This window comes from Lissotriton vulgaris, chromosome 2_1 (genome assembly GCF_964263255.1).
Source record: "Lissotriton vulgaris chromosome 2_1, aLisVul1.2, whole genome shotgun sequence".
In the NCBI taxonomy this organism is placed as follows: domain Eukaryota; kingdom Metazoa; phylum Chordata; class Amphibia; order Caudata; family Salamandridae; genus Lissotriton; species Lissotriton vulgaris.
This window is the reverse complement of record NC_141687.1, coordinates 465557581-465572279: the sequence shown is the minus strand read 5'-3', so window position 1 is coordinate 465572279 and position 14699 is coordinate 465557581. Positions and strand designations below refer to the sequence as shown.

General features: G+C 41.7%; 1 protein-coding gene across 1 annotated transcript in view; it reads right to left on the bottom strand.

Moving 5' to 3' along the window:
* The window catches only part of MSTN (myostatin), a 73538-nt gene that overhangs the window by 14604 nt on the left and 44235 nt on the right, over window positions 1–14699 (bottom strand). The gene's annotated exons all lie outside the window — the stretch shown is intronic.

Here is a 14699-nt window from a genome sequence, read left to right as displayed (position 1 = left end):
GTGCGTTACTGGAAACCGCACGAAATAATGTCCAGAAGTGCTCCAACCCAGAAAGAAGAAGCGGAAGCCCAGAGGAGTACAGGAAAGGCAGTATATATATATATATATATATATATATACTAAATACTAGTATAAAGAGAGAACAGAAACCTTTTGGCAAGGTGAACTCGGGAACCAAAGCGCCAATCCACACACCCAATACATTGTTGGAATCCTCAGGGTGTGTAGATGGACATAGGCGACATAAAATAAAAATAAAACGTAAATTAAAAAATGTAACTTTAAAAACAAAGTAGTCCCCTAAAACTAGCACCGGCCGCGACGTAGCGCTGACCGCGACCTAGACGTGCGTGATGACGACAGGCGGGGAGGAGTGGTGATGAGCGGCGAGGAGTGGCGAGGAGTGGCGGTGAAGGAGTGGTGATGAGCGGCAAGGAGTGGTGTTGAAGTCCGGAGTGCGGGGAGGAGCGGCGGCTCAGGTAAGGCAAAGACGAGGTGGGCGGGAGGCGGTCTGGGCAATGTCAGGGCGGGCGGGGGCCCGGGAGTGGCGGTGAAGTCCGGAGCGCAGCTCAGGTAAGGCACAGGCGAGAGGCAGGCGGGAGGCGGTCTAGGCAATGTCGGGGTGGGCGGGGGCCCGGGTGGGAGTGCACAAAAGCCGAAAATGCTGCCCCAAGCCCCCTTCTGCCCCGGGCAACGCCGGGGCGGGCTGCTAGTATATATATATATATATATATATATATATATATATATATATATATATATATATATATATATATATATATATATATACTAGAGCTGCTCTCTGTGCTTCGAATAAAAACTTGCTGATGCTGAATCATCGTGGTCCGTCTCCCTTTGTTTGCTGGCGTGCGAGGCTGTGCTGGGTCTGAGACGCCGAGAGATTCGAGGAGGAGTCACATGGTATATATATATATATATATATATATATATATATATATATATATATCCCAGGGCTCGACCGCTCATATTTATTTGCGAGGTAAATTTAATGAGGGTGAGCTAGTTTTAGGTCCTACTTGCCAGAAACAAACTTTTGTCCTGTGTCACGGAAAAGGGAGCAAATGTGACAAGATAACAAGATTTATAGGCATTTTTATGGCTCACAAAGTGATTGAGCAGTAAAGATGTCTTTAAATCTTGTTATCTTGTCACATTTGCTCTGCTTTCAGAGACAACGGTCAAGTAGATTGCAGTTAGGTTGAGGAGATTTTTCAAGGTACTAGACCTGCAGGACTAGTATCATTTTTAGGATTTTGTGATATATATATATATATATATATATTATATATATATATGTATATAATAATATATATATATATATATATATATATATATATATATATATATATATATATATATATATCAATAACATAACATATTTGTAAAAACAACCCATTTTAAATAAAATACAAGAGTAAACAACATGCATTTCTTATAATTTTATAAAACTATTATGCTCATTAAAACATTAATAATAATAAATGTTATAACTTTAAACAAGCATAAACGTAACAATATAAATTATATTATATAATTTTACATTTAATACATATACTATCCCCACTACAATTAATACAAAGTTATGCACAGTGTTCTACTAAACATGTCTAAAACTTAATACTCTCACTTCACGCAGCGCAAGAGTTGGAAAACTGTTACATCACTTAGGGGTAATATTTACTATTCCCAATACAGTCAATTCAATAGTAGGGAAAATATTGGATTGTATAGGGGTCAAATTACCTATTCCCAATCCAGTCAGTGCAACACCAGGGAAAATGTTGGAATGTAGAGAGGAAGATGTAATTTTCACACTCCACTCACTTTAACAGGAGGGAAATTGATGGATTACGGAGGGGTAACGTTTACTATTCGCACTCCTGTCAGTGGAACAGTGGTGAAAGTGTTGAATTTCAAAGAGAAAAAATGTACTATTCTCCCTCAAGTCAGTGCAACAGTAGGGAAAGAGTTGCATAGCGGAGGGGTAAAATGTATTATTCCCACTCCACTTTGTGCAACAACAGAGAAAGTGTTGGATTGCGGAGGGGTAACATTTACTATTCCATCTCCAATGACTGCAACAGTAGGGAAAGTGTGGATTGCGGCGAGGTAACATTTACTATTCCCACTCAAATGAGGGCAACGTTAGAAACAAACAAATTCTCTTAAACACAATAAAATAATTGCAAAACCATAGTAAACAAATAAAAATATAAATATGTTAAAAAAATACAAATACATTTTATAATACAAAATAAATACATATTACAATGTTAAATACATATCATGAATAACTACAAATATTTATTTTAAAATTATTTAACAAAAAAAGTATTAAATAATTTTTAGTTACTTCCCACCCTATACCTCTACAAAACTCACAACACGCACCTAAAACGAAACTTTAAAAAGCAAATTATTTGCACTAGTAACATAAATATTTATCAATAAATTAATTATCATTAACCAAAAAGTTAATTATTAATTAATTATAATTAATTTCTTACCACAATATACCCCTGCAAAACACACATCACACTCCTAAAATTGAATGTAGCAAAAAATGAATTACACAATCAATATAATTATCAATTTAAAAATAAATATCAATTAATAAATTAATTATAACTGAAATAAAATTAATTTACTTCCCACCCAATACCCGTACAAAACACACGATCCACACCTAAAATGTAAAGAAAAAATGTAATTGTGCTATTTACATAATTACTTAGCAGTTAAATAATTAATATTTATTCAAAACTAAATATGAATTACTTATGATTAAATTATTTCCCACCCTGTACCCCAATAAACTTCACAACCTGCACCTACAATTATAAAAAAATATTTACACAATTAACGTAATTAATGATCAATTAAATAGAAAATATTAAATACCAACATATTAAATCCACTACCTGCTGTGGTACTAAAAATTACAAAACATAATTAAGTGCAATTTCATTACTACCAAAAATTTAACAACTATATTAAAGAACATAATCAATACTTATACCAAAACTCACATCAAATACATTCAAAATATATTCTAAAATATATAACAATAATTAAAAAACATTACAAACAACTATATTTATGTAAAATATATTAATGACTTTAATATTTTAAAAATCGATATTACTTACCTCAAAATAGATATTCTTGAATTGAAATTTCCATATCACAATATTTTGGAGACTATGGGCCCAATTAGGATGGAAGTTTGAAAACCACCCCGACCGCCATGAAGGTGGAAAACAACCGTCCGCCGGGACCGTGGTTAAACCGGCGGTCAAATTAGGATCAACCGCCAAAACAGACCGACCGCGGCAGTAGCTGGCAAATAAAAACCGCCCGATGTGGGCGGTGCGGATCTAAAACCGACCGCGGCAGTTGGAAACGCAGTGTTGAAGCTACAACCCGCCGCAAGCATCCTGGAGACACCGCATGGGAAATTAGGATACCCCCGATGGTCCCGCAGTACTATCCGGCGTTTCCGACCGCCGCGGTCGCACACTGGAGTGAATGGGAGAGCCAGCTGAAGAGCTGCATCTTAGCCACCGCAGCAGACCATCCATACAAAACATGGCAGACGATGCACAAACACCACAACAATGGCAAACTTTGCACAAATCAAAGTAGCCATGCGCCACCAAATACACAAAACACATCCCAATCGAACAAATAAATGCCAAACAGAAACATACAATTTCAAGTACAACTCCCACAACACACCTGGCAGCCTACCCACATTGGGACACACCCACATAGCTGAGTATAAAACCAGCCCCTTCACTGACCACAATCCTTTGCAACACTTGAGAAGAGAAGGGCAAACACCAGACCTTACAGGAGAGGCAAGAGACCACAGCACACTCACCACCACCACCACCATAACACCAGCACCAACTATCCCCAGCACATAACACACCTCACACACAAACACCACACCCACCACCCACACCATTGCACCCACAAATACTTTGCACACTACACACCATGGCATCACAGAAAATGCCCAAATTCACAGAGAGTGAGTGGACAGTCATGGTCAATGAGATAGTCAGAGTGAAACCACAACTGTTTGGTAGCTAGGTCCAACAGACACCGTTAGCCACAAGGACGCAAATGTGGCAAAGGATAGTCCAAAGGGTCAATGCAGTAAGGAACACACCACACGAAAGAGAACATGAAGCAGTGGCATGATCTCACGAGGATTGTCAAAGAGAGGAGGAACAAGAACTGGAAGCTGGCTAACCGTGTGTGGTGTGATGACATCCCCTATGTGTGCCACTTATGCCTATCCATTGTGAGTCTGCACTCCCTCTATTTGTGTATGGTACACCCCTTACATGTCGACTACTGACATGCAAGACAGTTCACTTTGATGTCAGCTGTACCCTTGGTTTACATGTGTGTGTGCCTCCCCATCACTTCATTTGTGACACTGTGCTTTGTGGTGCAGTTCTTGTGCCAAGCGAAATGTTCCACTCTGGAAGTTGCCCCAATGGTTTATATGTGATGTTCTTGTGCTATTTATCAGTCAGGATTGCTCATGTGCACTTCAGCTGTGTGTGCTGCCCAGTGCTCTGGTCAAGATGATTCTGCTCTTGAATCCCAGAGTGGTGCATCTGTTGTTGTTGTGTTGGATGTATGTGTGTTGGCTGTGGTATTGCTTCACTACCTGGGTGTGCTGTTGTGTTTGTGCTGGGCTGATTTGTGTTGTGTGTGTTGAGGTTGTGTCAGTCATGTCTGTGTGTGACTGTTATGCTTGGTGTGCACACACTGCTTGTTGTGCATACAGTGCTGTGTGTATGTGGCCTTGGCATTGCCTGATGTACATCCCCTGATGTCCTGCAGTGTTTCTTCAGTTTTTATTTCATGTGCATCTTTAGTTGGTTTGATGTGATGGTGTTGTTCTGTGATGGTGCACTTCTTGTGTGATTTGTGGTATATTGTGTGTGTTTTGGTCCTGGGTGATGGGGGTGTGCACTCCTGTTGTGTCTGTGCTCCCATTGCCTTTCCACAGTTTGGCTGACAGGGTATGTCTGTTTCTGATGGGGTTCTGTGTGTGTTTCGGTTGTGTTTTGTCTTTGTGTGTTGTTTTGGGACAGACATCTGTTCTGGCATCCCTGTGTGTGTGTTATGTTTGTGGCTACACCCAAGGTGTGTGTTTGTTTGTGTGTGTAAGTACTGGTAAGTATTGGCAGCCTTCAGTGTGTGTGGCACTGGTGTGGTGTGCTGCTGTTGTGAGGGGGGTATGTGTGTAAATTCCTCCTGGTGTTTGTCAGTAATGGAGTATGTATTTTGCCCTGTGTGTTGTGCTGCATGTGTACTCCTGTGGGGTTGTTGTATGCACGTATGGCTGTTCCAAGTTAGACTTCCAGGCCTTCCTTCCTTCCTTGTGCCTTCAGTTGGTATGCCTTGCTGTCTCCCTGTGTTGTTGCACTGTTTTAGCTGTGGTTTGACTTTACTTACTGTAGCAGCCATGTGTGGTTTGATTGGCTGAGGGGGGTGTTCTGTGTTCCTGGTCTTATATGACATGTGTACATGCTTGTTGTGTGTCCATGGCCTTCTATTTTTGTACATTCCACTTTGGATTTCAGATTTGTTGTGCTCCATTGCTGTGGACATTTTGGGTGTATGTGTGTGAGTGTGTGGTATGTATGTATGAGTACGCAGGCTGTGTGTCCATTTGTATGTTTGTTCCTTGAATGTGTTAGTTTGGTGCTTGTATTCATGTTTGTTTCCATGTGTGTGGTGCTGTTGTGGTATGTATGTTTCCTGGCACTGTGCTGTGTTTTGTGTGTTCCTGTGCAGCCACTCCTGCAGTGGCTGTCTCCCTGATTGTTTGTTGTGTGGTGCAGGGTGTGGATTGACCTGAATTGTTGCTATGCATGGGAGTGCACAGATGGGCACCTGGCCTGTGTCTTCATGGGGTGTGTTGATGTTTGGTGGGGGGAAGTGTGTCCCTGGGGTCTTTGTGCCCTGCCCATGCCTCGGACTGGCCCTGCCTTCTGCATTGTGATCATGTATTCACAGTTGCGGTGAAGTAACCGGGACATTACTGTAATTTCGCGGTGGATGTGTGTCCAGGATGCAGAGGGGTGACTTGGTGGCAGGTGGGTCATGTGTGGGTGCCCTTGTGGATGTGTTGTTATCCAAAGCAGGGTGTCTGCTGTAGATTTGGACCCTGTGTCAGCCCGTGGGTTGTGTGTTGTATTTGTGTAGTTGCGTACCTGCGGCGTCATCCCTGGCGGCCCATGATTTGGTAGTGATGCAGCAGGTACAGCATCAGGAACACATGTAGAGCTGGGTCCATGTCGGTCGTGACCGGGTGGTGTGGACCGCAACTCTAGTATCACGCTCCGCTGTCGAGTTTCCACCGTCTCTGGTTGGCAAATGTCTCCGCTGCGCTGCATCTGCTTGTTTGGGCCATCCTAATTTGTGGAGCAGGGCGGACGTCATTCCGCATGGCGGTGAGTCTCCATTGGCTCACACCGCCGCGGTGGCGGGCGCACTTTGGTGGCGGTGCACGTCGCACCGCGGCGGATAGAAATTGACCGATGTTTTGCAATACTAATATGGCAATCGTATTTCCCGCTGCTCGCGGGCGGAAAAATGCATTTTTCCGCCCCCCCAGCACCACGGTGGTGCCACCGTCCGACATCCTAATGAACCCCCAAATTTTGGTATGACGAAATTTTAACTTCGATATTTTGCCTGAGTACCATTGTTTTATAGGGACTCACAAGTTATATATAATATGTGTTTTTTCTTCTAGGTATACCCCTTTGTAAGTCCGTTAATCATCTATGCACGAATGACAAAAATAGAATGCATGTTTGTTCAAAGTGATGTTTCTTTGCAAGGTGATCATAAGGCCTGCTTGAATATATTCACAGTTTTTTTATCAGTGCTGCATTCTATGTTCAGAAATAATAATTATTGTTAAGCTTTGAACAAGACTTCCTGAAAACTGATAATTTAGGGCTAGATGTATGACCATTGGAAATTGCTTCTCGCAATTTGCGTTTGATTGCGAGTCACAAATTACAAGTCGCAATTTCCAATGTACAACAGTGTCTGAGACACTGTTTGCGATTCTCAATGGGGTCGCAAATTGCATGCCTCATGAGAATGGCAGGCCCTCCCAGGTATGGTGGCCTGCTGGGCTCAGCAGACCTCCATGTCTGCGACTGCCTTTAAATAAAGCAGTTTTTTTTTTAAATGCAGCCCGTTTACCTCAAAGGAAAACAGGATGCATTTAAATATATATATATATATATATATATATATATATATATATATATATATATATATATATATATATATAATAGCTCATAATGGCGAGACATTAATGCCGATACACGGCATGATCGAAGTAGAACTGTATGTATTTGGTTAAATACTAACAATGTTTGCTTAAAGCGTATCTTAACACACTCCAAGATGGCGCCCATGATCGTGCAGAGTGTAGTCCTTTGTCGATTGGTATTGCACTGTTTTGAATGTTTAAAAATGGCGCCCTGCATCGCGTTCACTTATGACACTGAGGAAGGGACGCTTCCTGAAACGCGTTTGTCTTGAATAAAGTTTGTTGCAAACTGCCAAGAAACCTGTGAGTGCTGCCGTCTTTTTTTGACCTAGGGATCTGGGTAGAAAGCTTTAGAGCTATCATTTGTGTACGCGGCACACCAACGCGTGGCAGCACCCGCCAGCAGAGTGACTCGTGATACTGGTGAACCTTGGAGCATTGATATATATATATATATATATATATATATATATATATATATATATATATATATATATATATATAAACAATATCCTGTCTATTCAGCCCTTGACGCTGCAATTACCATAGGTACAGATCTCCCAGACACCAAAGTTCGTGAAATGAAGTGGTTTATTTTCTCCTCTCCACCAGCATGACGCGTTTCGGCTGTCTTACAACAGCCTTGATCACATGGCATCAAAATACAAATGAGAGTGCTTAAATACTGTGCTAATTAGGATTGACATAAAACACATGGTTAACTGACATATAAAAAATACGGTACTATTTCACAAAGTAATGAAAGGGAAAAGCTACGAGAATTAACTGATGTAACAAAACCCATTTAAAAACGGCATTGTTAATTGACCTAACATCATAATGATGGGTTCCAACATTCAAATTACCAACTGTAAATCGTGGCTGTAATCAACGCTAAATGTAATATGAGTGCTCATATATAAAATCATAGTGATAAAATAGTATTTTCTATTTCAAATGAGCGCATCTAAAACATAGTCGGACATGTAAACCTCGTACCCTCTTTCTGGTGATGACATTAATGTCAACATTATCTCCATTCTATGTCAGTTTATTAAAGAGGAATAATAAAACCCATGCTTGATGCCAAATTGAAACGCAAGTGCATTAAAACAATTAAAGTGCATAGTGATTGCGCAATATTTACACATTTTCAGTAAAAAGTAAATATAAAAACCATCACAGGATGATATATAATGGTAAAATTTGCGCTGGAATTTCATATACATACACAGGTATAAACACTGAAACACAGAAGCTGATTATGGGAACCTTACTCAAGCCATAGTGACTATAATTACCTATGTCTTATTCAATTAAAAGAAATCTTCAAGGAATAAATTAATTAATATATATATATATATATACGAAAGTATTTTGTTTAATTTTTTAAGGGCAGGTAGTGTGACTGCATTACCACCCTCTTGAAGAGGGCGCAATTGCGGTCACAAAACATTCAAACATAGGGCTGGGAGTCGCAATTAGGAAGGGACGCCGTTGGGACGCATCTTTCTTATTTCGAGTCGCTAAACACTGTTTTGTGACTCGCAAATTAGTGTTAGTACATGGCCCACCGGGATTTTGCATGCGCAAACGGGTCGCAAACCCGTTTGCGCATGCAAAATCACCACTTACATTTGGCCCTTAATTTCTCATTTATTATTACTTTTCAAAGAGCACAGTTTCACTGAGCGAAAATAAGTGAAACAGCATCAGGCCTGTATTTGTTGGTTGTTCATTCTAAAAGATCCAACAATGGCCAGGTTAGAAACAGAGGACCCGATTCTGCTGCGGTTTGGAAAGCTTCCTGACTGAATGGGTTTGGAAATTGTTTCCAGTCGGATCGGGAGAGTCCAACCGACCGAGTACGATGCATAGGGATCCTTCCAGATAAGATTTGGTTGTACTCCCATTGGCTTCAATGGGAGCCTGTGTTCCTATCCGCATTGTAATCGGGCCCTAGGTCGGAATGCTTTCCTAACCGCATCTTAATCGGGCCCTCGTTGGAAAGGCACCTTCCCGATCTGATTTGGACAGAGCAAATGCAGTTAGGAGGCCTTCCTAACCGCATCAGAATGAGGCCCAGAGTATGTAAAGGGGTCAGAGGGACTTTGTGCCATAAGTCAGAATTAAGACAGGCCATACAGAACAGCTTCTTCATTTGCTGAAGGTTAACGGTTAACATACTCAGCCTATCCTTCTAGAGGTTTAGCATCCTTTCTCCCAGCACAGGCGATAATGGTATATTATGTTATTATATTTAACAATAACTTAATTATTCAAAAGCAGATAGGAGAATGTGAACTATCTTTGAACTGAGAATTAAGCCAGGATCCTCAAGCCGAAGAGATGGAAAGGAAACCTGAAGGCATTCTACTGATTTAAGATAATCAATACTCAACTGTAGGAAATCCACCATTTGCTGTGTCCTCTAGACTAGATGGGTCAGCTGATTAGACTGCAGCTTAATGTGCTCTATACTAAGAATTAATATAGTTTTTGTTTAAAGGTTGACACATTTGCCACCTTGGTAAACCAACTTTAATAGTGGACATCTTTCTGCACAGTTGCACAAGTTCAAATAGATGATGCTCGAGAGATGGAGCTATTATTTATTTCTCCTTGCATTCGGAAAATATAATGTGCTTTGAAAACATGTTTTCGCAGAAAGCTACACATTCCTTTTGAAAGTGTGATGTGAATGTAAAAAGTAAATTGCTACTTTTTGTAGAGTCCATCCGTTCTAGTGGAGCTGGTCAAAATAAAGGGCTTAAGGTTTTCTTTGATCCTTGGTGGGATCACCTGGACTTTCCTTGGGTGGAATATAGAGCTCAGAGGGAGAGGTAGGAAATTAGAAGCAGACATATCTCTTTATAGCAGGTGAAAGTACTTGGAATAGCTTTGCCACAAGCAGGAACTGAACTGAGCTATTAAAGGTAGAGGGTTTGAGAACTTTTAGTTTGATTTTCTCAAGGGATCTGTTAGAGACTTCAAGTTGCAGATTTCTTACCTTAGAATGTTACCCTGGAATCAGACTGGATCTGGAAACTTTTGAGCAGTGTCCTTGAGTACCAGTAGGTGGAACTGTTTGGCTCCACATGGCATTGTCCACACAGGAAGTGACATGCATGGTGCCTATATAGGCACCACTCCAACACTGTGACCTCAGTGCCTTCTTTTCCGCACCATCAGCATGGAACTGGAAGGAACTCCCCTTAGTTGCGTTTTGACTGACTTTTTTCACTGTTTCCTCGACTTCACTGGATAAGTGAGCCTTTTTTACACCCAATACATCATCTGGTTTCAATCATTGTGGTGCCTATCACAGGCAAATGTCTGTGACAGACCCCCACTTAGTGTGTATATGGTGCCTGGAGCGGGACCGCGACTCCAATGCCTGCCCAATTGTAGGACCATGAATCCAAAGGCCATCTACGAGGAGTTCTATGAAGCTTCTAGCCACTCGCCACATGACTCCTCACCACTCCAGGTCCCATTCACAAGAGAAATGCTGGGAATGCTCTCGGAGTCCCTCACTCTGGTCATCGTAGCAATCTCTGACTTCATGTAGTAAGTCCTATAAGAAGTTCAAGAAACCAAAGCTTTCTTTAACTTCTCTGCACTGGTCCTATTCATCTGACAAGGCGTAGGAACAGCACGGCAAGTCTAGGCCCCACACTCAAGTCGTCAATGCGAAACCCACACCTGAGCCTGGGTCTACTCAGTGCTTTTCTTCGTTTACCTGTGACATAGCAACTCCCACCCAATTTAGAGAATTGGTTAGCCGATGAGCCTAATTTATGGGTGGCCGGACCCCTCTGAAGTGCCTTCGGGCTCCATGGGTTCAGGAGGGACTTCACCGATGGGTTCACCCTCTGTGTCAGTTGGACCCTCAGAATCCATTGGAGGAGCTAGACTGGCCCCGGCTGCAACTTTGCAACCTCCTGTGGGGGTGATTCCAGTGACACCATTCCTGGCACGGTTGAGTCCCATCAGCGCTACTGTAACTTATCGTATTTCCTGACTCCTATACTGAGCAGGACTGGCTTCACCTATGTCGCTCTTAGCTCCAACCAGGTCTACACAGTTTGAATTGGAGATGAAGGCTGATTTTCCTCAGAGGACCTGTGAGTAACATTATTTGAGGGGATCTAAGGATCCCATTGGTTATTCTGACCCATCTACAAGAGTCCCTGGCTGACAATGGTAGCAGAGAGGAGACCGGTGTCTGGTGAGGTGACCAGTGGTCTGGTCACCTCGCCAGACACCAGCCTCCTCTCTGCTCTCACAATGGCTATGGAGGAAGGGCCCTCCTTTGAGACAGTAGTCAGGAGGGTGGTTGATGTCCTGGACCTGACGCTACTCATGGCAGAGGTCATGACCAACGTGTTGTCAGAGTTGCTTCAGCTTGTAGTTTTCCCCTGTCCCCTGTGAGCCCTTATTCCCCTTCAATAAAGCCCTCACTGATGTGCTGCTCGGAGCCTGGACCAAGTCCTGCACAGGCACTTCTGTACACAGGACCATCACCAGCTGCCGTTGCCCTGCTCTCAGGGACCCAGCCTTCCTCACCAACCATCCTACCCCTGAGAGCCTACCACCTCCAAAATTAATCCCAGCGTGTTCCCTACCACACCACCAGAAAAGGAATTCAAGAGGCTGAATGTCAGTGGAAAGAGTATTTCCTCTTCCACCAGCCTTGTATTGACATCAGTGAACTCTGCATGCTTATTGGGCTGCTATTCCCATACTTTATAGCACATGGTTGTACAAGTGATGCCCATGGTCTCAGAGGAGACCCGAATCATACTCTCTCAAGCTGGTGCTGATGGGAGGGATGCAGCTAAGTTCATAATTGGGTGCAGATTGGATACGACTGACTCTATGGGCAGATCCATTATTTCCACGGTGACGCTTTGACTTCATGCTTTGCTGAGAACTACTGGCTTTTCGCGGGATGTACATGGATCCCTTATGGACATACCCTTCAACTGCATTCTCTTTTTTGGCAACAAGGCAGATTCGGTGCTTGAACGTTTGAAGGACAGTAGGGCCAATGCTAGGTTGTTAGGGCACACCATAAACCAGCAACAGCCAATTATGCCTTCGACTCATACCATGGCTATGGCAGATGTCATTTACTTATGTTGTAATGTGCTTATTCTTATATTGTACTGTGTTTATTTATATATTTACTTTCTTAGCCAAGCTCTGCCTATGATGTGGTTCTGTTCTGGAACAGAACTTGGGGTGTAGAACTCAGTTTATGTTCTAATGGTAATATCTTGGAAGAGCTTGTGACAGTTGTCTGGGTGAGCTGTTGTATCCTGTCTACTTCAGTTGAATAAATCTTATTTTCAATCTACATGAAGTCACTTGATCTCATTACCTGGAGAAACCCACTTTTTAACACTGGCGACGATAGGGCTTTGATCCAGCAGCTCAACATCAACATTCAATGAAGATTCTACATTCAAGCCTTCAAAACCTCAAGTAAGACTGTTCCTTCTTTGGGTTATTACTATAAATTTCATTAATAACGGCTCTTCTGTAACTTAACATACAATCGATTTTCTCACAAGTATCAAGAGACTTTAAAACATCCCGTGACGGCTACGTAATACCGCTCTAATAAATTCTGAAACTCCGGCTTAACTAAAGTACTGTGAAATTCTAAATCTGTGGCTGGAGCAATAATTTAAATTCAGAGAACCTAGATTAAGTTACTTTGACTACGTTATTCGTAGTAAAGGTCTGACATTTTACTTACTGTTCGTTGATTTTTAAACTGCCTGCCTCGTCAAGCCATTGTTCTGCTCTTTTTCGTGACGTATATGAGGAGTAGAACGTCAACTTCACTCTTCGGCGGTCCTCATTAACTTTGTCGTGTGATGTCATCACGCACCAACGCGTACAGTGGCCATCTTGGGAGTACTTTCACTGCTTAAACAAGGCAAGACAAGGCACCTCTGACGTTTTCACGTCTGAAGACGTTTCGATGGCCATCTTTGCTTGGATTGATATCTTTGTCCGTTCATCTCCTCATTACCAGTTCAGCTACTGCAATGCTGTGTGCAAAATATTTAAAGGATTGCGTTGCGGCTCCAATTAAAGATCCGATCAAGATCCTTCTCCTTGGCGCGGCTCCGTATGAGTACGTGCACATCTTCTGTGATGCGCACACATATCCCCACTTGAATAAATAAACCACTTCTGTGATACGCACACATTTCAAATTCGCACATGTAATCTGTGATGCGCACACATATTAAGTATTACGAATTTCTTTTGGTCAGTTCTCATTCTCTGTGATGTGCACACATTTCAACTGCCCACACGACATCTGTGATGCGCAAACATATTAGGTACTACGAATCTCTGTTTTTCGTTGCACATCCTCTGTGGTGTACACACATAAAGCTATTTTCTACAAAGTTCCTCACACTTCAGCTGTGATGCGCTCACATTCCTAAATGAAGCGCACATAAGTTTGCGGATGTTATCATCACAAGGTGCATGTTCTCTGTGATTTGCACTGCGCACATTCCTTTTCACAGGTGTCAGTTTCATAAAAATATTACTGTGATGTGCTCACATTTATATTTAAAACTCACTCAATTTTGTTTATACAGAAAGTTCACTTATCTTATTCTCTTGTGCGTTTAGTATTGTGAATTTTTGAACTACACATTAAGTTTTAATTTTTTTTTAAACATGCAAAACGTGACAGCTGCTCCTTTCTTCCTTCAATCACCTGGAGATCCTCCAATAAAATGGTCTAAGTGGAAGAAAGTTTTTGAACGCTATGCACGTGTCTGTAGCACTTCACTTAGTGTTGAAAGAAAGATGGCGCTACTCATGCACTGTTTGGGCTCGGAGGGGCAGGATGTGTTTGATTATCTTTCTGACGTCCCTGATAGCGTAGCTACGACTTTAAATGAATTTGATCTATCTATTTATAAACTTGATGCTCATTATTTACCAAAAGTCAGTACAATTTTAGAACATTATCACTTTGGTAGACGTATGCAAAAAGAATGTGAGAGCATTGAGAACTATGTGACTGATCTTAGACGTCTTGCCTCTACTGTAAATTTGACACCTTATTGAAGAAAGGATTCGAGACCAATTTATGCTTGGATGTGTTTCTGAAAAGATACGGGATGAACTTTGGCTTAAGGATGAACCAACTCTAGATGAAGTTTTGATAATAGCCAAGAGGATTGAACATTCTTTGGAATGTGTTAAAGAAATCAAAAAGGACTTAAATAAAGATGCAATTAAAGATGTGTCTTTAATTAATGCTGGTACATCATCCAAACCTAAAGAACCACTTCTTAAAAACGTTTTTTTTAAATTG